The sequence below is a fragment of the Malaclemys terrapin genome, chromosome 5 (genome assembly GCF_027887155.1).
Source record: "Malaclemys terrapin pileata isolate rMalTer1 chromosome 5, rMalTer1.hap1, whole genome shotgun sequence".
Lineage (NCBI taxonomy): Eukaryota > Metazoa > Chordata > Testudines > Emydidae > Malaclemys > Malaclemys terrapin.
The window spans coordinates 108837308-108850132 of record NC_071509.1 but is presented as its reverse complement, the minus strand read 5'-3'; the positions used below and the strand labels follow the sequence as shown (position 1 = coordinate 108850132).

Here is a 12825-nt window from a genome sequence, read left to right as displayed (position 1 = left end):
ATAGCAACATTAAATCTAAAAAGAACGAGGCGTACTTGTGGCACCTTAGAGACTAACAAAGCTTTAGCCCACAAAAGCTTATGCTCAAATAAATTTTAGTCTCTAAGGTGCCACAAGTGCTCCTCGTTCTTTTCATTAAATCTAAAAAAATTTAATGTGTTTAAAAAAAAAAAAACTATACAGGGAATGCTCTGGGCAGAAGGTTACTTATTGCTTAATACTCATGTCTTAATGGGTGCCTGAGCCAACTCTCATTGACTTAAATGGGAGTTAGACGGGGCCCTAAGTTGCCTGTTAGCCAGTTTCATTTCAACAGGTCTCCCTGTTAAACTTCACCATAGTTAATTTGATTACTGTGATTTGATTGCAAGAAAAAGCCTCCAAACCCATGATGTGTTGTACTGCATCAAAGCAAAAGCTTCTATCTTTTTTGCGATCTACCTTAACCAAATATTCTGCAGGCACAGCTACAAGATGACTGACAACGTATTGTAAATAACATTAAAATAGTGTTACAAATCCACTGTTAAGTAGTTACAGAGCGCTAAGTTTAGATTTTATGAAGCTTCTGATTTGCTCTGTAGACTCTTGTTCTCCTTTGCTTGCCTGTACAAGGAAATGATCCCACTATAATTTATACCAGTATACCTCCCTGTGTGGACACACTCTTATTCTGGAATGAGTATGATGGGTCAAGAGCTACTGCCTGGATGGTGGATTGTTTGGGAACAGGGAGAGTATGGAACTAATGGGACATTTTTATGTGGGGAGGGGAAAATACATGTACTTGATTGATTTTTGGTGTGGGTGGGTGGAGAGAATACTTTCCCAGGAGATTTCACATGTATTATCAACTAAAGCAAAACACTTTTGAGGAAGACCCCAGTTGAAATGTTGCTCTCCTACTCTACCTATCCCCTTGGGGAAAGCATGAGTGAATAAATAGATTTTGCAACATGCCGAGAGGGTCAACAAACTCAGGGTTCTGTCTGATAACAAGGGAAAGTGAATTGCAAAGTTGAAGGCCTTCTATGGTGATCATCCTATCCCCAGACAGACAAATCTAGGGATTGTTAGCTTGAGTGTCCCAGCTGATCTGAACTACCAGGTTGGTGCACTAGGGAAGATGCAATCTTTAAAATTATGCAGGGCAGAAACCATCTTGTGGAATGGTTCTTTAGCATTTTTCTTCAAGTAAAATGTCTAAAATTATCTAAAATACCTCAATAGAGACCACAACTAATAAGTGAAGGAGAGAGATAATAGAAAAGCAGAAAGGGGAGGGGAAAGGGAAAGTGATAATGGAATAAAATCTAGTATTGTCTTTATCAGTGAATTAACATTCAATCGCATATCCAGATTATCACATATCCACAGGGCTAAAATCAACTTCATTATTGCATTACTGAAAATGTGCTCTTTTGATTTGATTGTACCGGCATCTGATTCATGGTGATCTTCTCCAACAGTTGAGATTAACACTGAAATCTTTTAATGTAGCTTTTGTGGGCCTGATTTTCATCTCCCTTTACAGCAGTTTCACACAGGTGTAATTCCACCAATTTAATCCTGATCTAAATGAAGTAAGTAGACCCTATGATTTTTATTCTTGCAAAAATTATAAATTTGCACACTAGTTTTAAAGAAATGCTTTTCCTCAAATTTACTATTTAAAATATGAAGCTGCAGCCTACTGTGATGCATAGTGCAATCTCTGATGAATAGCTTACTATATTTGCCTAAGTGTATGATTTTATGCTAATGTCCATGTGAAGACTTAAAAAAAAAAAAAAAACCACAATCCAGTTGCAGAAAAATTGTGTGATGGCACATCTAGCCCCAATTCAAAGCAGCCTAGTGGTTTACTAATTTATATATTCCAAGAAAGATTTTTTTTTTTACTCTGAATCCTATAATGCACATACAAGATTACACATGTTCTTAATCTATGTATTTTTTCCAGAGCTAGAAATGGTTAGCAAGTCCCTTCTCCCATAATAGGATGAGGGCTTAGTGACTGAATTCTTTGCTCAAGTAAATCACGAAAAGAACAAAGAAATACAAACATGCATGCCCTATGGAGCATTTTTCTATCTTAAGTGCATACTAATCCACACAAGACATTTTCAACTGGAATGTAATCTGTCCAAGCCTATTGTTATCCAATAACTTTTGTCAAGAAGGGAACAAGGCTACTGTAAATACCAATAAGCTTTTTCACATGGCTACATCATAATAGCATGTCATCCTAGCTTTCAACTCCTTTGACTTTAAATGCAATCAAGTAACACAATAGGGCAGCAGAAAAGTCAATTGTTCTACATATTTAAAAATGAGACCATTAGATACCATGACCAGATTAGAAAGTAGTCCTTAGAACTTCAGAAGTGCCTAGTTATACCAGTATAGCTAAAGAATGCTGTCCAGTGGCTCTGGTACAGGGTTTACAACAGTCATCCTCCTCTGCTCCTCGAGTGTAAAAGACTTTTCTCTCTTATTATAAAGTAATCTATTCAAAATCCTGAAGATTTGATTTGTAGAGTGGATTGATCATTTTGGATCATGAATTCTTAGTAGTCTAGGGGAAGAATAGCTTAAATCAGTGATTCTCAGGCAGGGGTCTGGAGTCCCACGAGGGGCCGTGAGCAGTTTTCGAGGGGACACCAAGCAGGGCCAACGTTACTCGCTGGTGCCTAGGGTAGAAAGCCAAAGCCTCACCGCATGGGGCTGAAACCTGAGATCCTGAGCCCCGCCACCCGGAAGGTGCTGAAGCCTGATCAATGTAGTTTTGCGGGGACACCTGCAGCCTGGGGTCCCAGACAACTGCCCTGCTTGCTACCCCCTAATACTGGCCCTGTCATTTCTATGCAGAAAACTAGTTGTTGTGGCACATGTAGGCTGTGGAGTTTTTATAGCATGTTTGCGGGGGGACCTCCGAAAGAAAAAGGTTGAGAACCCCTGGTTTAAATCATGCAAATGTCTTATTTCTGTAACGCGTTGAGTACTTTTGTTTTAGTCAATGAATTGTTGTTTTATTAATTAGTAACTTCTGGTTAGACTTTTTTTTTTTCTTTTTAACCCGAAAGCTTTATAAGATCATTGCTTTCCAAGGGGCATAATGTATGTCATTATACAATCTGTCATATCTTTAGCTTCAAATCCTTTTTACAAAACTTATCTATAAAATCATTGTATGAAACATACTCGCTTTTTCCAAGTCTATTTTAATAGTCTCTCTTGCATGGTTTTTTGGTAATGTTTTGCCTATTTCTTACCAGGGAAATAGATCAAACGATGTTGTCTAACTATATAATAAGGTAATGTCAGGGGCGGCCCGTCCACATAGGTGAACTAGGCAGTCACTTAGGGTGCCAAGTTAAATGGGGAGCCAAATTTGAGGAAAAAGATGGAAAAAAATACAAATAAAATAATGATGTCATTATTTCAATTTCCGTGCATGTACGGAGGTAATAGGAATTATAATTCATTTCTCTACATTTCTTAGAATTTATTAATATGTCAAATCTTTTATTTAGTGCAAAAATAAATATTTTAGTGAATTTTTTTCCAATTTGTGACGTAGGGTCAAGATGACCCACTCTGCAATTTTGATCAGCAATAACTCAGCCACAATGAAACACATCCACCAGCGGCAAGCGCTGCAATGCTAATGACACACAAGGTTGCATAGCTGGAAATTCATGTAGAGTGGAGATATCACGAGTTGATACATATCAAACGGTCATTTTAACACACGTCACAGGTACATGGTTAAGAATCAAGCGAATACTGTGGAAAATTGTGTTTCTTGTGCCAAAGAATAAAGAATAACATCTTTCAGCATTATAAATCCAAAATGTGAGTATCTTTAAACATTATTAAACCTTAGCGTTATTATCGGGCTGTATAATTATGAACTTTTCTTTGTTATAACTGGTTTACATGTAGTAAATAAGGTCCATAAAAGAAAAGTAACAGTGTTAACGCTTAATAGACTGTGAAAGTGATGATGTCACACTCCAAGCGGGTAACCATGAGGAAGGGGATTACTTTCCAAACAACCGGTGTTGGGTTATATCACTGAAAAAGGACCTTTTGTTTCTGTGTAAACACTGTAACTAACTGTTTTAATAGGTAAGTGAATGTAGGTTACTAATTATTGAACCTTTAAGCAATGAAAAGACATGTTGGGATGGCTGCAATGTGGTTTAAATCTCCAACCATGTGGTGTGTCAGCCATCCTTAACGCTATAATGCTTGCAGTCAGGAGCACAGTTAGTACATAACAATATTCAAATGCCCCATGGCAGCAAAAGAAAACCCTCAGGAGCTGAGTATCATAAATGAAAGTCTGAGAAGGAAAAGGATAAAGCAAAACAGCAGGGATCCTTCCTGAAATATCTTCTCTTCAATCCAAATAAAGATGGAAGCAGTTCACAGCATCCAGATGAAGGAATTTTACTTGGAGAGGAGGTTAGCTCACATCTGCATGGAAGCAGTTTAGAACATCAAGATGAAGGTACATTACTTCAAGATGAGGGTAGCTCACATCTACAAAAAAGCAGTTTGGAAACTCAAGATGATGGAAACTTACTTCTAGATGAAGGCAGCTCACAGCGTCAGACTGATATGGAAGCGGAGAAAATTTATTCACCTTCATAGAGACATGCAGTAAATGAAGTAGAAGGAAGAAAGGATGAGGAAGTTACAAACAAGTTACCATATGGGGACCCAACTTCGTGGCCCAGATGTGATGACAGTGTGCAGCAAATTCTCATGGAACGTGGACCCGACAAGTTCATGAATTTCCCTTCCCTAAGGATGGAAATAAAAGAAAATTCTCTGCTCAGCATTACAAGAGAAAACTCATTAATGGGGAAGAAAGTCATCAAAACTGGTTACAATATTCAGTGTTGAAGGACTCTATTTTGCTTTTGCTGCAAGTTGTTTAGAAATCAAACAATTGATACATCACTTACTTAAAATGGTTCGAAGGACTGGAAAAACATATCTTCAATTCTCTCTTCACATGAAAGAAGTACAGAACATTTGGAATATTTTCAAAATTGAAAAGAACTTGAATTACGATTTAAAAAAAGGAAAAATGAAGGAAAATGTACGTGTGATCAAGGAAAAAGAAGAATATTGGCAACAAATAATAGAGTGTCTGATTGCTGTAGTGAGAGTTCTTGGTGGGCAAAATTTAGCATTCCGTGGCTGCAGTAAAAATGGAAAAACTATACTCTCCAGGTAATGGAAACTTTTTAAAAAATTTGTTGAATACCTCGCTTTTTGATCTAGTCGTGAAAGAGTATCTACATAAAATAACTGATCATGAAATACAGGTTCATTACTTAGGGGAAAATATGCAGAATGAACTGATTCAAATCCTAGCAAATGCCATTTAAAAAGAAAATTGTAGAAGCTGCCCATTGTGCAAAATACTTTTCAATAATACTGGACTGTACACCAGATGTGAGTCATGTTGAACAAATGACTATCATTTGTTTTGTGGATATGGAAAAGTGTGCAGATGAAGATAATGTTGAAGTGCTCATAAAGGAATATTTTTTGGGTTTCGTACCACTGAAGGAGACGACTGGAGCATTTATGACTGAAACTATTCTACAAGAGCTTGAAACAATGTCATTATCTGTTGAAAACTTACGTGGCCAAGGCTATGATAATGGAAGTAATATGAAGGGTAAAGACAATGGTGTGCAAAGGAGAATGATGGAAATCAATCCTAGGGCCTTTTTCGTTCCTTGCAGTGCACATTCTCTGAATTAGGTTGTCAATGATGTTGCTAGATGCTGTTTGGAGGCAAGCAGTTTCTTTGACCTGGTGCAACGAGTTTGTGTTTTTTCTCAGTCTCAACACATGTTCAGAGATTCTGACTCGCCATGTGAATTCTCTAACTGTGAAACCACTTAGTCAGACAAGATGGGAGAGTCGCTTTGAAGCCTCTTTGCTATGAACTTGGAAACGTTTATAATGCCCTTATTGAAATTTCTGTTGATACTACCTTTACTTGATCATCTGGCAATACGGCGCATTCAGATGCAGAAGCTCTTGCAAATGGCCTTTCCAAGTTCAAATTTGTGACTTCACTAATTTTGTGGTATAATATCCTTTTTTGAGATTAACCTCACTAGTAAGCAGCTTCAGAAAAAGAACTTGAACATTCTGCTATTCAAAAACTGCAGCAAACTAAAAATATTTTGGAGGAATTCAGAAGGGATGAAGGGTTTGAAAGAACACTGGTAGAGTCTCTCGAGCTTGCTGAAGAAATAGACTTTCCGACAGAATTTGCCAAAGGAAAGAGCAGTTTTCTTATGAAGGATGAGACCACACCCATTCAGAACCCAAAACAAAGGTTCAAAGTGAATTTCTACTTTGCAGTCCTTGATACTGCTAGTCACTTGGTTGACGAAAGATTTCAACAGATGCAGCAGCTAGAGTCAGTATTTGGCTTTCTATAGGATATCAACAGCTTGCAAAAGAAAACAGCAAAACAGATAAGAGAATTTTATATAAAGCTGGAGTTGGCATTGACTCATGAAAATTCAAAAGACATTGATGCTACAGATTTGTGTAGTGAGCTTCAGGCTTTTTCAAGACGACTTAAGAATCATAGAATATCAGGGTTGGAAGGGACCTCAGGAGGTCATCTAGTCCAAACCCCTACTAAATCATCCCAGCCAGGGCTTTGTCAAGCTTGACCTTAAAAACCTCTAAGGAAGTATATTCCACCACTTCCCTAGGTAACCCATTCCAGTGCTTCACCATCCTCCTTCTGAAAATTTTTTTCCTAATATCCAACCTAAACCTCCCCCACTGCAACTTGAGACCATTATTCCTTGTTCTGTCATCTGCTACTACTGAGAACAGTCTAGATCCATCCTCTTTGGAACTCCCTTTCAGGTACACCTCTACCTTGATATAACGCTACCTGATATAACACGAATTCGGATATAACGCGGTAAAGCAGTGCTCTGGGGGGCTGGGGCTGCGCACTCTAGTGGATCAAAGCAAGTTCAATATAACGTGGTTTCACCTATAATGAGGTAAGATTTTTTTGGCTCCCGAGGACAGCATTATATCGAGGTAGAGGTGTCAAGCAGCTATCATATCCCCCGTCATTCGTCTCTTCTGTAGACTAAGTAATCCCAGTTCCCTCAGCCTCTCCTCACAAGTCATGTGCTCCAGCCCCCTAATCATTTTTGTTGCCCTCCGCTGGACTCTTGCCAATTTTTCCACATCCTTCTTGTAGTGTGGGGCCCAAAGCTGGACACAGTACTCCAGATGAGGCCTCACCAATGCTGAATAGAGGGAAATGATCACGTCCCTCGATCTGCTAGCAATGCTCCTACTTATACAGTCCAAAATGCCATTAGCCTTCTTGGCAACAAGGGAACACTGTTGACTCATATCCAGCTTCTTGTCCACTGTAACTCCTAGGTCCTTTTCTGCAGAACTGCTGCCTAGCCATTTGGTCCCTAGTCTGTAGCAGTGCATGAGATTCTTCCATCCTAAGTGCAGGACTCTGCACTTGTCCTTGTTGAACGTCAGATTTCTTTTGGCCCAATCCTCTAATTTATCTAGGTATCCTGTTCCTACCCTCCAGAGTATCTACCACTACTCCCAGTTTAGTGTCATCTGAAAACTTGCTGAGGGTGCAATCCACACCATCCTCCAGATCATTAATGAAGATATTGAACAAAATCGGCCCCAGGACTGACCCTGCAGCACTCCACTTGATACAGGCTGCCAACTAGAAGTGGAGCCTGTTGAGCCCGATGATCTAGCCAGCTTTCTATCCACCTTATAGTCCATTCATCCAGTCTGTATTTCTTTAACTTGCTGGCAAAAATGACTGTGCGAGACCATATCAAAAGCTTTGCTAAAGTAAAGGAGTAACACGTCCACTGCTTTCCCCTCATCCACAGAGCCAGTTATCTCATCATAGAAGGCAATTAGATTAGTCAGGCATGACTTGCCCTTGGTGAATCCATGCTGATTGTTCCTGATCACTTTCCTCTCCTCTAAATGCTTCAGAATTGATTCCTTGAGGACCTGTTCCATGATTTTTCCAGGGACTGAGGTGAGGCTGACTGGCCTGTAGTTCCCCGAGTGGTCCTCCTTCCTTTCTTAAAGATGGGCACTACATTAGCCTTTTTCCAGTCATCCGGGACCTTCCCCGATCGCCAAAGATAATGGCCAATGGGTCTGCAATCACATGCACCCTCTGATGCAGTGCATCCGGCCCCATGGACTTGTGCTCGTCCAGCTTTTCTAAATAGTCCTGAACCACTTTTCTCCACAGAGGGCTGGTCACCTCCTCCCCATCCTGTGCTGCCCAGTGCAGTAGTCTGGGAGCTGACCTTGTTTGTGAAGGCAGAGGCAAAAAAGCATTGAGTACATGAGCTTTTTCCACATCCTCTGTAGATGCTTCTCCCCATCTGTAATTTAAGCAAGCATGTGACGGGTACAGTCCTACAGAGGAGTGCATGGGCATATTCTTGCCTTGCTTTGGCTGTTGCCATTATCCACTCCATTTAGTGGAGAAGCAACAAGACAGCAGCAGTTCTGTGCCAGAGCATAAGCTAGTGTGGTGAGCCACAATACCAAGTCGTTCTCTGACTGACTTCAGTAAGTGTTAAAGCAAGACTAGTTGTAATCTTGCAGGATGTCAGGAATATGGCTAATTGCCAGGGATCAAGTATGTTTAATATTTGTGATTACATATTCTAGTTACATTCCCTGGCACTGAAGTAGACAAAGGGCCCTAAGATTTTGAAGCATACTTGGCCAGTCCTAGAGATTTAGAGCAGCAGACCAGTCATCTTGGGTCTGCATTTAGAGTGCTTAAGTAATGTTTGATGATAAGGGTTTGTACTATGCTATGCACATGGGACTCTTTCCAGCAATTGAGTATGTATAGTTGAGTTATCCTAATAAATATCCTTGTGACAGTTCTGCCAACATAAAGGATGTGCTCCTGGAAGATTTTACAAGCTTCTGTACAGAAATATTTCAGGAGATACCAGGCAGGTGCCCAATAGTTCTTTGCTCTCATAGCAAACTGCACCATTCTTAGATATGCTAAATATAAAAGAGAACCTATTCTATAGTAAGGATATTTAACTTGTTAGAAAAGTGGCTTGATGCCTCAGCTAGTGGACTTTTGGATCTTGCTTTTTGTTTACTGACATAGGGCTAGAGAGATTAAGAAACATTCCACTCCTGAAGAAATATTGAAGTTTGTTTTGTGAAAATAAACTCAGACAGTTTTCCAAACATTTTTATAGCTCTACGCATTCTTTTAACTTTGCCAGTTTCCGTAGCTAGTGGAGAACGTAGCGTCTCAAAGTTAAAATTGATAAAAACATATCTGCGTTCAACAATGGTGCAAGAGAGACTCGTTGGACTTGCCACAATGTCAGTAGAGCATGAAATAGCTGGAAAACTGGATCTAAAAGAACTAGTGACTCAATTTTCAAAACTTAAAACAAGAGAAATCATGTTTTAAGAGCACAGAGTGTTTTTTATTTGGAGTGTTTTGTAAATACAGGTTAAAGTTCATTGAAGAGTTTTCTTATTTCGTTCTATATTGGATGTGGTGGTAATGGCAGTTAAAGCAGGATAGCGTAATGGATGATTTTGGATTTGTAATAATAAAAATTATAATTAACATTTTTAATGCATTTTTATTTGAAATCGGACTGAAATATCCTCTAGCTGTCATGTACAAATCTATCCTGAAATTTTTGTGTCTCTATTTTATCTGATCCCAGAAACTTTGGTTGGACGGATGGACTGACAAACCGAATAATTAAGCCTCTGTTTTTAAAAAAAAAAAAAAAAAAAACACTTAAAAACATTAAAAGAAAAAAAGAGGCAGAATGTTTGCCAGTTTACCAAAAACCTCAGCCTAGATCTGCCCTTGGGGTTTGGGGTGTGGGGGCACCGATTACATGGTTCGCCTAGGGTGCCAGTTGCTGGCAGCTAGTCTAGGGCTGCCCCTGGGTAATGTAGAGGCTTTTTGATACCATTTAATATATATTTTCTTTTGATGAGGCAAACAAAAGACCCCCCCCCCCAAAAAAAGCCTAAAATCACATCTTAAATTATTTTAAATCTTCTCAGTATTAATTATGCTACATAAGTGTTTGCAAACTCTTTTACTTATTATATTTTGCAATGTTTAATGCTAGCTTTGTCTAGAGAGAGAACTGGGTGTGACAGTGGGTACATATGTATAATATTTACTCCAACAGTAATTTTCTGTCTGGATGCCTCTCTTAGAATAACAGGTTTTCATGGACAAGTTTCTGATGTCTGTACCTTGTCAATGACATTTATATATTTTTTTAAAAAAGAGGTGATTTTAAATAAACACTTATCATCTACATCTGAAATTTTCTAAAATGGTTTAATATAAAGAAATTCAACATACCTGACAAGCAAAATCTTGCAAGAGGATGGCTTTTTCAGCAGAATGCCAGGTCAGTAGAGCCTTTCTTTATTCTACAGCAGGTGAAGCTTTCCTCTGTTGTATTACATATTTTTGCCTTTCTAGGTTAAATATTTTAATTGAATGGACAGTACAATCTTTTTTAAATAGTTCCTTTTATCTGAGTTGACCCTCTCAAACTTCACTTATTCCTTTTGCTCTTTTAGCCTTCCTGGCTCCTTGGTGGTTATGGTACATTGAACATCTTAGTAACAGGCAGAAAAGTGTCCTGTGACTTGCTGAAAGTCTGAGTTCTAGAATCTTTTCTCTCTGGTGTTCTGTACATCTTTTATGACATCTTCTAGTTGCACACAGCTGTAATGTCCCCTAAGTAAGGAATACACCAGGTGGTTATTCTGTACCTTCCATTAGCAGAGATAAAGCCTACTGTGCCTCAGAAGTCCTTTTTCTATTATATAGCATTATGCTATATCTTTTCCATTGGGGGAAAAATGACATACCCTACTACTGAATCAGAAATAGCTGATTTCTTTAGAGACTGGAAACATAGCGTGTTATGATGCATAGCAATATCTTGGGCTAGATTTTCAAAGCCCTGTGATTTCATGATGTGCATGCAAAGTGAATTTTATGTGAAACAAAATCAAAGAGATGCCCTCGTGACAGTTGTGACAGCACAAGTGACAGAGCTACACAGTTAATTTCAAGTTTATGTTTGTAGAATCTAAATTGCTAGACATAAAAATGTCACAGAAACACCAGGGGAAATTAATGGAGGTGGTTAGGAATAAAATGTTTCCAGGCATTGACCAGTTAGGCATTTAAATATAGTAATGGAATTGGCATCTGGAATATAGTAATTACAACCAAACAGAAGTGTCTAGAAAATGCATTGATATAATTAGGAGGGGAGATTGATTGATTGTTACCTGGGCTGTCTCCAGAGATACTTTGCTGATAAAAAATAAATAAGTCTCCTGTTTCCTTGACTACTATACCTAATGTATGACTCCAAATCTCCTTAAACTTCAGTGAGAAGGTGATGTCACAGAGGCCTTTGGTTCCAGAGGTTTTCATAGTCCTCTCAACCTCCAAGTTTGACTCCTTGTTGCTGCTAGACTCCTAGATAGCAATGGCTGCCAGAAATACCTTTATTAGTCTACAGTGAGCCAAGAGATGTCTCTTCTGTTGGATATAGAACTGACCACAATGACATACATTTGAGATCTCCAGGCTCAACTGTTGTGATGCATTGTACCTATGAATGATCAAAGCAGCCTTTAAAGGAGCTCCAACTGGTTGTTCATTGCACATCCTAGGGAACTCAGTTTGATAGGAACACACCAACCCAATGCATTGGCCCCCCTAGCCAATATTAGATTGGATTCAGTGGTCTTATACTGATTTTCAAGGCCTTCAGCAGAAAGGATCCAGTCTCTCTCAAGGACCCTTTTCTCTCTCTGTATCTCCTTGTCTTTTCTTATGATCGTGACAATTATGCTCATCAGGAACATAGATTGGTGGAATTGCCTGCAAACAGAGTGAGGTTCCTGAGGGCAGATTGTCAGCAGTTGGCTTACAGCTGCAGAACTCCCTCCCAGGGGAGATTAAACAACATGGGTTCTTTCATTCTTGAATGCAGTGACATTCATCTTTCTGCAATACTTTCTCCACAATAATAAGTACTCTCACCACCCTGGAAAATAGACTACTAGGGTGACCAGATATCCCTATTTTATAGGGACAGTCCTGATATTTGGGTCATTTTCTTCTATAGGTGCCTATTGCTTCCCCCCTCCCCCCGTCCTCATTTTTCACACTTGCTGTCTGGTTACCCTACATATGACACACATAGTAAAGGATGCCAGAACCGAGAAGGAAATGAGGCAAGTAGAAGGAAAGAAGATGTAATGATTTTTTTTTTTGTTTTAAAGACTTGTTCCTGAAGAAACCAAGAGCCATGCTGGTTTTTGACTGTGTGATTTTGTCAGTCAGTGAGATATGAGCTCTAAGAAAAGGGGCTGGGTAGAACTTACTAGAGCTGGCGCTATTGATGTCCAAGAGAGCTCAAGGGTATCCTACTGCCACCCGAAAGTGCCTGTTGTTACTATTTCCCTATAAGGCCGTTATAAGCCACAGTACTTGTCTAGGTTGATTCTGGCAGTTTGAGTGCAGAAGGTGGGGGCCTGCAAGGATTCTAAAAATTAATACTGGCCACTCCAGGCTTGTATTAAACTCTCAAGGTTACAGCTTCTCTCTGACCTTGGACGGGTAAATGCTGCCACTACCCAAGTGGAAAAAAAACCCTTTGGGAACACAGGAAGGCACACTTGGGTATTCCTTCCCAT

The 12825-nt window shown here is 39.3% G+C and overlaps 1 protein-coding gene across 6 annotated transcripts in view; it reads right to left on the bottom strand.

Moving 5' to 3' along the window:
• C5H4orf17 (chromosome 5 C4orf17 homolog) overlaps positions 1-12825 on the bottom strand; it is a 62042-nt gene that overhangs the window by 40409 nt on the left and 8808 nt on the right. For 3 of the 6 annotated variants that reach the window (XM_054030844.1, XM_054030848.1, XM_054030845.1), the window contains exon 1: positions 10460-11530. The gene's annotated coding sequence lies outside the window, so the exon portion shown is untranslated. Of the gene's footprint in view, positions 1-4720; positions 11531-12825 lie in introns of those variants that run through there. The other 3 variants (XM_054030849.1, XM_054030847.1, XM_054030846.1) reach the window with 3 other exon arrangements.